At 42.9% G+C, this 12,545-nt stretch overlaps 1 non-coding gene across 1 annotated transcript; it reads left to right on the forward strand.

Annotated features, from left to right (window-relative positions):
* Positions 1-10,689: 10,689 nt before the first annotated feature.
* Trnat-ugu (transfer RNA threonine (anticodon UGU)) lies at positions 10,690-10,764 on the forward strand. Its single transcript has one exon. It is a non-coding gene; the product is annotated as a tRNA-Thr (tRNA).
* Positions 10,765-12,545: the final 1,781 nt, after the last annotated feature.

A 12,545-nucleotide genomic window follows, 5' to 3' on the forward strand; every position in this document is an offset into this window, starting at 1 on the left:
TTCCAATCTCTGTCTTCCTCTACAGCTTTTGCCCTCTACAGTTCCCTCTAGTAACATGGAAGTCATTCCCTCATGTCTTAGCAGATGTCCTATCATCCTGTCCCTTCTCCTTATCAGTGTTTTCCACATATTCCTTTCCTCTCCGATTCTGCGTAGAACCTCCTCATTCCTTACCTTATCAGTCCACCTAATTTTCAACATTCGTCTATATTACCACATCTCAAATGCTTCGATTCTCTTCTGTTCCGGTTTTCCCACAGTCCATGTTTCACTACCATACAATGCTGTACTCCAGACGCACATCCTCAGAAATATCTTCCTCAGATTAAGGCCGGTATTTGATATTAGTAGACTTCTCTTGGCCAGAAATGCCTTTTTTGCCATAGCGAGTCTGCTCTTGATGTCCTCCTTGCTCCGTCCGTCATTGGTTATTTTACTGCCTAGGTAGCAGAATTCCTTAACTTCATTGACTTCGTGACCATCAATCCTAATATTAAGTTTCTCGCTGTTCTCATTTCTAATACTTCTCATTACCTTCGTCTTTTTCCGATTTACTCTCAAACCATACTGTGTACTCATTAGACTGTTCATTCCGTTCAGCAGATCATTTAATTCTTCTTCACTTTGACTCAGGATAGCAATGTCATCAGCGAATCGTAACATTGATATCCTTTCACCTTGTACTTTAATTCCACTCCTGAACCTTTCTTTTATTTCCATCATTGCTTCCTACAGCCTTGTCTTACACCCTTCTTAATACGAGCACTTCGTTCTTGATCGTCCACTCTTATTATTCCCACTTGGTTGTTGTACATATTGTATATGACCCGTCTCGCCCTATAGCTTACCCCTACTTTTTTCAGAATCTCGAACAGCTTGTACCATTTTATATTGTCGAACGCTTTTTCCAGGTCGACAAATCCTATGAACGTGTCTTGATTTTTCTTTAGCCTTGCTTCCATTATTAGCCGTAACGTGAGAATTGCCTCTCTCGTGCCTTTACTTTTCCTAAAGCCAAACTGATCGTCACCTAGAACATTCTCAATTTTCTTTTCTATTCTTCTGTATATTATTCTTGTAAGCAGCTTCGATGCATAAGCTGTTAAGCTGATTGTGCGATAATTCTCACACTTGTCAGCTCTTGCCGTCTTCGGAATTGTGTGGATGATGCATTTCCGAAAGTCAGATGGTATGTCGCCAGACTCATATATTCCTACACACCAACGTGAGTTACCAACGCATAAAGGTATGTTCATCAGGTCCCGCCCATAGCCTCTGAAGGTTGCCTTTGCATGCCGAAACCGGTTACAATTGAATCATGAAAAAGTGATTGGCTCAGAAACAAGAGAATAGTACCTAATAATAAGTCAGTGAGCGCCCCACAAACGAACTGTCGTTCCTTCCAGTGTTATGTCGAGGTATATTTGATCAAAAGAGTGGTGTGCGTACTGTAAGACCTTTGGTACACACACCATCAGATTATTTGTCTTGTCGCTCTAGCGAAGTAGGCGAGTGTCAGCAATATGTCTCTGTCTTATCGTGGCGTGTTTATCTTCCGCCGTTAGATCAGACGATAGAAATGCCACTTGCACGCTTAGAGTAGCAGATTGACGGTGACCAACTTTAAACAGAACTTGGTTAATTTTCGCACACATTTATTACAATAATAACAATCATAAACCTTACTTAACTTGATTCTGGATGCTATTTACAATTGACAATCTGAGGTTCTTTTGGTCTTGGCACGTTAATCTTATTCTGATACTTGACAAAGTGTCTATATATTTATCTTTATGGCTATGTACAGGAACATGATAATCTTCTTAGGTACAGACTAATGCAGGCTGACTAATAAGAGGTCTCTACACTCGTTATGATACCTCGTGTGTTCAGGTATCACTGCGCGAGTGTGATCCGCAAGGAGAAAAGGTTCTACGTTTGCAGCAATCTCATTGGCTGCGTTACATATTAATACGCAGATCGGCGGAAGCAGAATTTGGTCCATCTCTAAGGCAGCGCCATCTCGTAGTGTGGAGACGGATGAGCGCAGCGCCTGCGCTGTTGTGCTTAGCGGGGCGCACTCTATTGGGAAAGTTGTGTACGCGCTGACTACGCGGAACTATGTACACAACAAAAAGTAAGTGGACATCCGTAATAAGTGTAAAGTGGAAATCGTCGCTAGTACTCACGAGTGCTGGAGCCGCCAGTGTGATACGAGATAGCGAGTATTGTTGGTAAAGGAGAAGTAACACATTACGAGAGTTATGAAAAGCATTCGCAAACTACAATTACGGATACAAAATGGTTACACACTTTATCAGGAACGCATGAAAATTTGTACCGGAACGGGACTTGACCCGGATTTACCGCTTCTTGCGAGCAGTCGTGTTACTACCTAGGCTATACGAGAACGCTTCCAGGGCTGTCCAATCGATCTCTAATGTAAGTAATGAAGAACTGATGGTAAGAAGTCACAAGAGACGGACCAAAAGCACAAATGGACGTGGCGATTATTGTCAGCAGAAAAGCAGTATCATCTCAGCAGAGTTATGAAATTTATCTCCACATTACTGACACGAATACGAAACAGCTATACAGTTTACCAGGAACATATGAAATTTAGTGAAAGATTGGAACTCGAAACTACATTTGCCACCTGTCACAAGCAGATGCCTTCAAAAAAAAAAAAAAAAGTTCAAATGTGTGTTAAATCTCATGGGACTTTACCGCTAAGGTCATCAGTCCCTAAGCTTACACACTACTTAACCTAAATCATCCTAAGGACAAACACACACACCCATGCCCGAGGGAAGATTCGAACCTCCACCGGTACCAGCCGCACAGTCCATGACTACAGCGCTGTAGACCGCAAGGCTAATCCCGCGCGGCTCAGGTGCCTTCACTAGTTCAGCTATCCGAGCAGGCTTCCTGGACAGACTAAACACCCGCAATGTATATAAAAAGCAACTGATCGCTGGCTGTCTTGGGGGCCGGTAGGGCACTATAAAGGAGCAGCAGAGAAGCAGTGACACCTCCGGACAGTTACGAAATAATGCGCCGACAACCATAAGGACCTGAAGCACGCTGTCGCTGATTTTGAGATTTTAGCGTACGTGAATGCTCCTCACCTCTGTTGATCCTCTGGTAAACGTCCTTTATCTGTACTTGTAGCTCACACTGTATATATGAACATTGACGAGAAGCTGTATCACAGATTCCTCGGACGTTCATTTCCGTATGAGTCCAAAATACATAATATAACCTCATTGCTCTGCACTGCTCACTTGTTACATAGGGTACAGAACATAATACAGTATCTACTTTATTTATGTGGTAGTAATACCTTATAATCGGAGTTGTGGCAGCAATTTTTCTGAATCAGAGTTTTCAGAATGTATTTACTGAATATGATGACAACAATGACTATGGAGTGTTGGAATAGGCCACAATTGTGTGTGTGTGTGTGTGTGTGTGTGTGTGTGTGTGTGTGTGTGTGTGTGTGTGTGTGTGCTGCGTTTAGTATCTGTTCTTTATGTGCTGATTTAGTTTCATAATAATTACAACCTTTGCAACTGTGAAAAGACACTATTGTCACTAGCGTATACATAGAAATTTAGTAAATTAACTAATAATAAATATAATCTTGTTGTTGTTGTTGTGATCTTCAGTCCTGAGACTGGTTCGAAGCAGCTCTCCATGCTACTCTATCCAGTGCAAGCTTCTTCATCTCCCAGTACCTACTGCAACCTACATCCTTCCGAATCTGCTTAGTGTATTCATCTCTTGTTCTCCCTCTACGATTTTTACCCTCCACGCTACCCTCCAATGCTAAATTTGTGATCCCTTGATGCCTCAAAACATGTCCTACCAACTGGTCCCTTCTTTTTGTCAAGTTGTGCCACAAACTCAACTTCTCCCCAGTTCTATTCAGTACCACCTCATTAGTTATGTGAGCTACCCATCTAATATTCAGCATTCCTCTGTAGCACCACATTTCGAAAGCTTCTATTCTCTTCTTGTCCAAACTATTTATCGTCCATGTTTTACTTCCATACAAAGCTACACTCCATACAAATACTTTCAGAAAGGACTTCCTGAGACTTAAATCTATACTCGATGTTAACAAATTCCTCTTCTTCAGAAACTCTTTCCTTGGCAGTGCCAGTCTACATTTTATATTCTCTCTGCTTCGACCATCATTAGGTATAGCAAAACTCCTTTACTACTTTAAGTGTCGCATTTCCTAATCTAATACCCTCAACATCACCCGACTTAATTCGACTACATTCCATTATCCTAGTTTTGCTTTTGTTGATGATCATCTTATATCCTCCTTGTCCAATTGCTCTTCCAAGTCCTTTGCTGTCTCTGACAGAATTACAATGTCATCGGCGAACCTCGAAGTTTTATTTTTTCTCCGTGGATTTTAATACCTACTCCGAACTTTTCTTTTGTTTCCTTCACTGCTTGCTCAATATACAGATTGAATAACATCGGGGAGAGACTACAACCCTGCCTCACACCCTTCCCAACCACTGCTTCCCTTTCATGCCCCTCGACTCTTATAAGTGCCATCTGGTTTCTGAACAAATTGTAAATAGCCTTACGCTCCCTGTATTTCACCCTTGCCAATATAATCTTGAATATGAATTAATATTTGATAACTTAAAATGGCTACATTAGTTTTTCGTAGGAAGTATAGCACGCTCAGTCTTGGTTGAAGAACAATTCAGACCCTTGAAAGTTTGTAACTTTGATTTCCACAAACATGTAATTTTGCGATACTCTGTTGTGTGCTTTGGGCGCTTGTGTTTTTCATTGCCTCATTCGCAAATTGTGAACACTTACACAAAAGAGCTGTGCAGTCTACCAGGAACACACGGAAAATCGCCTCTAATTGTGAGCGGTCGCCTTAACCACTTCGACTGTCCGATCATACTTCCACATCTGGCTCAGACCTCCAGTCGCCACAGTCTCTACATCCCATGCACAGTGCTCGCAAAATTTGTGATTCCAGCACAGGGAGAGACTTATTTACTTTACTCGTCACGTTGCGTTCGCTGAGGCATGAAATACGTTAGTGCAGTGTGTGTATCGTTGGATGCCACGATCCTTCCGACAGCCATACACGTCTGAAGGAACACCGCATCGAGTTATACAGACACCGCACTAATATACCTCAGGAGCGCACAGTGGACTAGTCATTGGTAAGGAAATGAATAACAGGGACCTTCCAACCCTGCAGAACCTTCCCTGTTGTTGATGTGACTCCGAAGCCGAAAAGCGAAGGAACAACCGCAGCTAAACCGAGACAAGGTAAACCTGATGTACTGACAGACAGCGACCGTCAAGCACTGCGAAGGGCGGATGTAAAAAATCTCATAAATGAGTTTCGAAGTGCCACCGACAGCCCAGTTAGCTCTATGAGTGAGCGTACAGTCTGTTAAGTAACAGTGTTCGTCATTACACACAGATGGTAAAAGAAGCTGCCGTAGTTCTTTCGTAGCCCAATAGAGGGAATCTTTATCAGCCGGCCTGTGTGGCCGTGCGGTTCTAGGCGTTACAGTCTGGAACCGCGAGACCGCTTCGGTCGCAGGCTCGAATCCTGTCTTGGGCTTGGATGTGTGTGATGTCCTTAGGTTAGTTACGTTAAGTGGTTGTAAGTTCTAGGGGACTGATGACCTCGGATGTTCAGTCCCATAGTGCTCAGAGCCATTTGAATCATTTTTTGCAATCAGTTTTAGGTGGCGTTTGATATAGTGTAAAAGCGGCCCGCTGGACAGTGAATGACGAGGAACGGGTGATTTGTTGCCATGAATCACGCTGTAGCATGTGGCATTCCGATCCGTTTGGGATTGGCGAATGTTTGGAGAGCTGTACCTGCCCTCATTTGTAGTGCCAACCTGTGAAGTACGGAATAGGTGATGTTGTGGTATCGATGTTTCAATGTGTTTTCGTGGGTGCGGTGTGGCTTGCCCAGGGCACTTAAGAAAACGCTAGATCGAAGGATACGAACACATATCACATCAGTTACTGTGTGCAGTAGAGAAAAAAATTCGGACTCGATTATTATTTTTGTCAGCATGACCATGAGCTCTGTCATAAAGCAATATCTATGAGGCAGTGGTTTACGGTGCCACGCGATCAAATAACCAAAGGAAGAACTGGGCCGGTTTTTGTTAATTTGCACATAGTTGATGTGCAAAAATTGTGCAAGTTGTAACACAGACCTTACTTAACTTTAAGCTAGCCTTGACAGTACAAGCTAAAACAATTTATGAGTTTTTTAAAAACAGTAGTAACTACCTAGCCAGATAATTTTTTTTCACACAGGACCTCAAGAGCTAATATAAAAAGCAAACTAAGACGGGAATACAACCAATTCCCGAGCCAAAAAACGCCAGAAGGGCTGATATTAAGGAAAAGCAAACTACAACCAATATCGCCTTAAGGACTGATTTAATGAAATTCCCACTACCACATCCAATAACGCCGGAAGGGCTGATTTCAACAACAAATAGCAAACTGCAAGCACTAACGCCCGAAGAGCTGATTAAAAAAAAAATAGCACCTACAACCAATGATGCCTGAAGGGCTTATTAAAGAAATGCAGTTAAAGTCTCAATTATTAACTAGTACTTGAGAAGTTAATTTTAAAACACGCCTCAAGTGCTATCTTAAACACACACTATTTGAGAAATAAGTAATTGACGGAATAATTAACAAGACACTTCAAACAGAAGCAAAAGATTTAACAAGGGAATCACAATCACAGGTAGACTTTGAAATTTGCACTGATGGTAATTACTATGGGCAATAAAATAACTCAAGACTTGGTTCTCGACTCTAAGTTAGTGCCAGCTGCTTCACATTTCGCTCATGCATCACCTGGCCGGTACACTACAGCCGACTCACAAACTACCAGTTTAGCGTTGGCGTGTCCAGGAACCTACAACAGACTAAAATATTCAGTTACCAGCTGGTACTGACAATTAAATAGAATAATAACAGAAATGGGAACCTAAACTGAATTCATCTTCGTACATCCATATTTAAATTGGATGATGGTGGGACCTCAACTGGTGTAATTTTTTTTTATTGAAAATGAAAGCCGCGCGGTCTCAGGTGCTGCAGTCACGGACTGTGTGGCTGGTCCCGGCGGAGGTTCGAGTCCTCCCTCGGGCATAGGTGTGAGTGTTTGTCCTTAGCATAATTTAGGTGAAGTAGTGTATATGTTTAGGGACCGAGGACCTTAGCAGTTAAGTCCCATAAGATTTCACACATTTTCAAAATGAAACTACTCCAGCTGTATTTAAGATGTGATATTTATTTGGCTACTACTTTCGATTTTGATGACATCAGTTGTGTGTGGCTGAGTACTAGAAGTCCGCGGTGAGACCAATACGTGCTCCACGTGGATCCTGGATCATTGATCCATGTGGAACACGTATTGGTCTCACCGCGGACTTCTGGTACTCAGCCACACACAACTGGTATCATCAGAGTGTAAGGGTCTGAAGATGACGTCTACGCAACGTCGAAAGTAGTAGCCGAATAAATATCAAATCTTAAATACAGCTGGAGTAGTTTCATTTTCAAGAAAAAATAAATGAACTGAATTATTTTGGCACCAAATAAATTGACGCCACAAGGAAACATTTTGTTACTGAAATACGAGTTCGCGGCCTCAGCCGCCAATGAACACGTTCACTGCCACTGTAATTGGCCTTTCGTTGCCACGTAACCAATTATTTTTTTAATAGAATCTCAAACTGTATTGCTAAAATAATATAAAATTAATTTATAAGTAGATGATAAAATTTACGCACTAAGGTGTCAGTGGCATATCAGTCCGCATTCTGTAGCGGGTGGCCATGGACGCGCTAGTGCGTCGCGACAGTTTAGAGTACTACATTTTTATTTTATATTCAAAAATAAAACGAAACATCCTACTGACACACGACATACTTCTTGAACAAAAAATATAGTATAAACAGCATTCAAAAACAAACACAAGATCTTGAATAAACTCCCGGAATACAATGTATGTCAAAGCTCAGAAAAGATACAATCAGAACTTTACCGATTACACTCAAACAAATAAAATGAATACAAACAATAGTACCTACACATAACTGTCGAAAAATGAAAGAACAACGAAAGTGCTATCTACCTTAAGAGTTCGTGAATAAGACAACAATTCAAACAATACCCTGCTTTATTTGGGCACTCATAAATCGTGTCTGTTCGTTGTCCTCGGCTGGCGCTAAATCTGCACTTTTTTCCTCGTGTTTTTGATTTTCTAGTTGATTCTAGTTTTACCACATGTTGAGGATTTCTGACTGGCCGTTCTACGTGCTTTTATGGCAATAATGCTCTTATAATACTGAGTCTGAATTCTTGGAAGGGCATTTTTGTGCCAGAATATTTATTGTGTAGGGCATGTGCGTTTGTCAGCATCATTTCCATAACGAGGATAAAAGGTTTCTTGTACCAGCGTATAGTTTTTCGTTCCGGGAGGTAATATGATAACATCTGATCGTGCCGATCAACTCCTGACATAAATTTATAGCAGTTTACAATGGCCGAGGGCTTAGATTTCTTCTCCTTTCTTTTGTTTTCAACTTTTCATCCAGTAAATGAAGAGCAATTTTTGGCGCATGGCCTCTTCGTCCTAAATCGGCCAACATGCCAACGTATACCGCGAATTTTATGACCATTCCAGTGGGAGCTGTCAAAATATACAGCTTTATGCCATATTTGAGCTTTTTACTTTTGATGTATTGGCAGAAAAGTAATCTTCCACGCCAAAGGTTCATTGATTCGTCCAGTGACAGTTTCCGTCCAGTGTAGTACACATGGCACACCCTTTCATAAAAAAATTGATAACGTGACGTATTTTAAACAACCTGTCGGTTGGTTTTGGTTCGCCCTGTTTTTGGATTTTCAGAAAAATGCAATGTACCTAGTATTAGAAGAAAACGATTTCGTGAAATTCAATCGGCAGTTCCTTTCACGTGAAATAAAGGGTCCATTTTCCAACAGTCCTGCAACTTCCTCATCTTTACGTTTCCCATGTGCAGGAAAACTCCCAAGAACACTAACAATTCGCAAAATCGTCACATCTTTCCAACAATTTATTCGTTATTGTTCTTTGGTTCCCACAGAAAGGAATAATTCAATTACGTTCCCACAGAAAGGAATAATTCAATTGCGTTTCGATTTGTTTCCTCTACAACTTTCAATAGAAATTCGTCCGTCAGCAAACGACGAAAATAATCTAAGGAGTGTTTCCCGTTGGTTCAATTGGCAAACCCTCATTTTTTATAAACGGGCAATCTACCATTCCAATTGGCTCGCTTTCCCATGCAACCCTTGTATCAGCTGCGTTACCACTTTTTACCACTCCTGCCCTTCCCCTGTCACTTGGATTCACAGCCGATTCTGCGGTATCATCTAAAGCAAACTCGACTCCGTCAGACTCTTCACTGGATTCCCACCCGTCCTTCCCACTTGCCAATTCCGTTTCCGAATCGCTTTCTTCTAATATTCGTATTAATTCCGCATCCGTTAGTTTTTTCCCGTTTATTGTGTCTCGTATTTTACGTTTGTTAGGCTCTGAAGGGCCCGCCGTGGCACGATTGTTTTCCGATTTCAGCCCCACAACAGAGAAAAACTGTAGGGAAAAAAACGCTGACCGCATCCCTCGCAACAACTGAGACTCTCGCCACGCATGCGCGTCCACGGCATGTGCACCAGTATCGGCCAGGCGCTGGTGCGCCGATGGCAGCGAACGTTTTAAAGAAACACACGTGAGATACCGTCACGGCAGACAAATCACACGCAGTAAACACGCTCTCCGTGAAGTTGTTAAAGAAAATGAGCGTAAAATATCTTAAAATATGGGGAGGGGCAGACTGAGCCGACAAAGCGATCACAACAATAACTACAGTCAGGCAATTCAAATTGCGTAATGTCTAACAAGACCGGCTGGCGATAGCGGAAGAACCTTGAGGAGGTGGCACGCATTTTTGCAGTGGTCTGCAGAAGAAAATAATAATTACGCTCAGCAGGCTGTTAATTTCAATGCTCATCTAGCGGAACCAGAATGGATAGCCTCTAACGAATCCCGCCTGTTCATCTCACGCAAACACCGTGGCTGTCATTCCGTGCGGTATATGAAGAATGGTTGGTTGGTTTGGGGGAAGAGACCAAACAGCGAGGTCATCGGTCTCATCGGATTAGGCAAGGATGGAAAAGGAAGTCGGCCGTGCCCTTTCAAAGGAACCATCCCGGCATTTGCCTGGAGTGATTTAGGGAAATCACGGAAAACCTAAATCAGGATGGCCGGACGCGGGATTGAACCGTCGTCCTCCCGAATGCGAGTCCAGTGTGCTAGCCACTGCGCCACCTCGCTCGGTATGAAGAATGGTGTCTGTTCTTTCGGACACGTCCCAAAGAACAGATACCATCTTCATACATTGTTAAGGCTAACCGGCCATTGACCTTCTTCTGTGCGGATGCACACGTATTTCCCGAACTTTTACGGTACTCGGTAAGATTGTCTGCCGCGAGTAATGAGTGTGATGGGCAGGTGCACTACGAATGTAGTGTGTGGACATTAAGGTGAGAATGTGGGTCTCACAGGGAGCGTGCAAGGGATAAGTCCCTGCAGTCGCGCTATCCTGTGCCCTTGGTGGCTCAGATGGATAGAGCGTCTGCCATGTAAGCAGGAGATCCCGGGTTCGAGTCCCGGTCGGGGCACACATTTTCAACTGTCCCCGTTGATGTATATCAACGCCTGTCGATAGCTTAGGGTCATCAATCCTTGCGGGTTGTAACTAGCACGTGCTTACAGCCCGTTCTGAAACCTCCACAAGCAGAGGCGTACGGCGTAACCGTTCCTCTCCACCAAGGCCGGGCGTGTGTACCTCCTCATACAGGCCACTACTTCCCGCTAAAGGCACACTCCGTGCAATCTACACGCTATCACGTGCCAAGCCAGTCCACAATTGACTGCACGACCGTTCGCATTGGCAGCCAAGGCGCGACTCTCTACTGCACACCCCTCCATAGACTCTGCCCGCTGCTCCCACCAACGTCTCTGACGAAGAGCACTAGCCGTAAATAGGGAATATAAACTAGCCATCAGCCATCCGGCTCAAACTACATTCCTGAAATGGACTGGGCTGGCCAGAGTCTCGAACCCACTATAACGGAGCGCCTAAGGTATTAGCCGCAACGTCGACTTCGCTTCAGATCCCAGTGAACACCAGTATCATCTCTGGCTTCGGCTGTTGAGAAGGATTGGGCTGACGTTCCTCCACAGAGATACCTCATGGAAAGTGTTAGGTTCACATGGCTCTGAGCGCTATGGGACTTAACAGCTAAGGTCATCAGGCCCCTAGAACTTAGAACTACTTAAACCTAACTAACCTAAGGACATCACACACATCCACGCCCGATGCATGTTTCGAACCTGCGACCACAGTGGTCGCGCGGTTCCAGACTGAAGTGCCTAGAACCGCTCGGCCATTTCGGCCGGCTCATGGAAAGAGTCCCCATCGAAACTGAATCCCTCATAAAGTCGAAGAGTGGATGTCGTATCAGCTTATCATCCTTGTGGTCGTGGTTTTCTCCAGGGGGTATATAATTCTATCAAACTCTCCACTCTTTTTAAAAAAGCAGTATCAATTGTGACAACTAGATCCATTCGTAATCGGTTGCTTAAAATCAGTGTTTTGTTCCTCACAACCTCAACGTTGTTTTCAAATGGAGCTTAACAGATACTTTTGACCACTACATAAAATTACTGTTAATTACTCTACCAAAACTACTGATCGATGGTTTTGGCACACTAGAGAAATGATGTGCTAAATGGTAGGATTCCGGTAGTATTAGTAACATTGGTGAAGAAAATATGCGTAAATGATGGAATCAGGGACCCGACGCCTTTCCTTTGTTTTATCTTTGTTTGTGTGTGTGTTTGTTTAGACATAATTAGTAACGCACGTCGTGCAGTGCTAGTCCATTATGTACGGGTATTTTGTATCCTTGCAAATATGAACGACATTTTTAAGTAACAGAAATTAATTGATCGCGTACCTTCTGCACGTTTCTGTAACTAATGATATTACTTCTCGATGCGAGGAAAGTTTACATGCACCAACATAAAAATGTCCATGTAATTATTGTTGTTGTTTTGTACTTAATAGAACGTTGGCCGGCCGCGGTGGCCGAGCGGTTCTAGGCTCTACGATCGCAGGTCCGAATCCTACCTCGGGCATGGATGTGTGTAATGTCCTTAGGTTAGTTTGGTTTAAGTAGTTCTAAGTGCTAGGGGACTGATGGTCACAGCTGTTAAGTCGCATAGTGCTCAGAGCCATTTGAACAATATGAATAGAACTTTCTTCGTCATGATATATATTATCTCGACGAAGTGCTGAAACAGTGTTGGATTTCTTTTGTTTTGCATTATTATTTTCTTATTTTATTTTTATTTACGTATTTATTTATTTATTTGCATTTCGTCTTCTCTTTCGAGG

Source organism: Schistocerca gregaria, chromosome 9 (genome assembly GCF_023897955.1).
Source record: "Schistocerca gregaria isolate iqSchGreg1 chromosome 9, iqSchGreg1.2, whole genome shotgun sequence".
Classification (NCBI taxonomy): domain Eukaryota; kingdom Metazoa; phylum Arthropoda; class Insecta; order Orthoptera; family Acrididae; genus Schistocerca; species Schistocerca gregaria.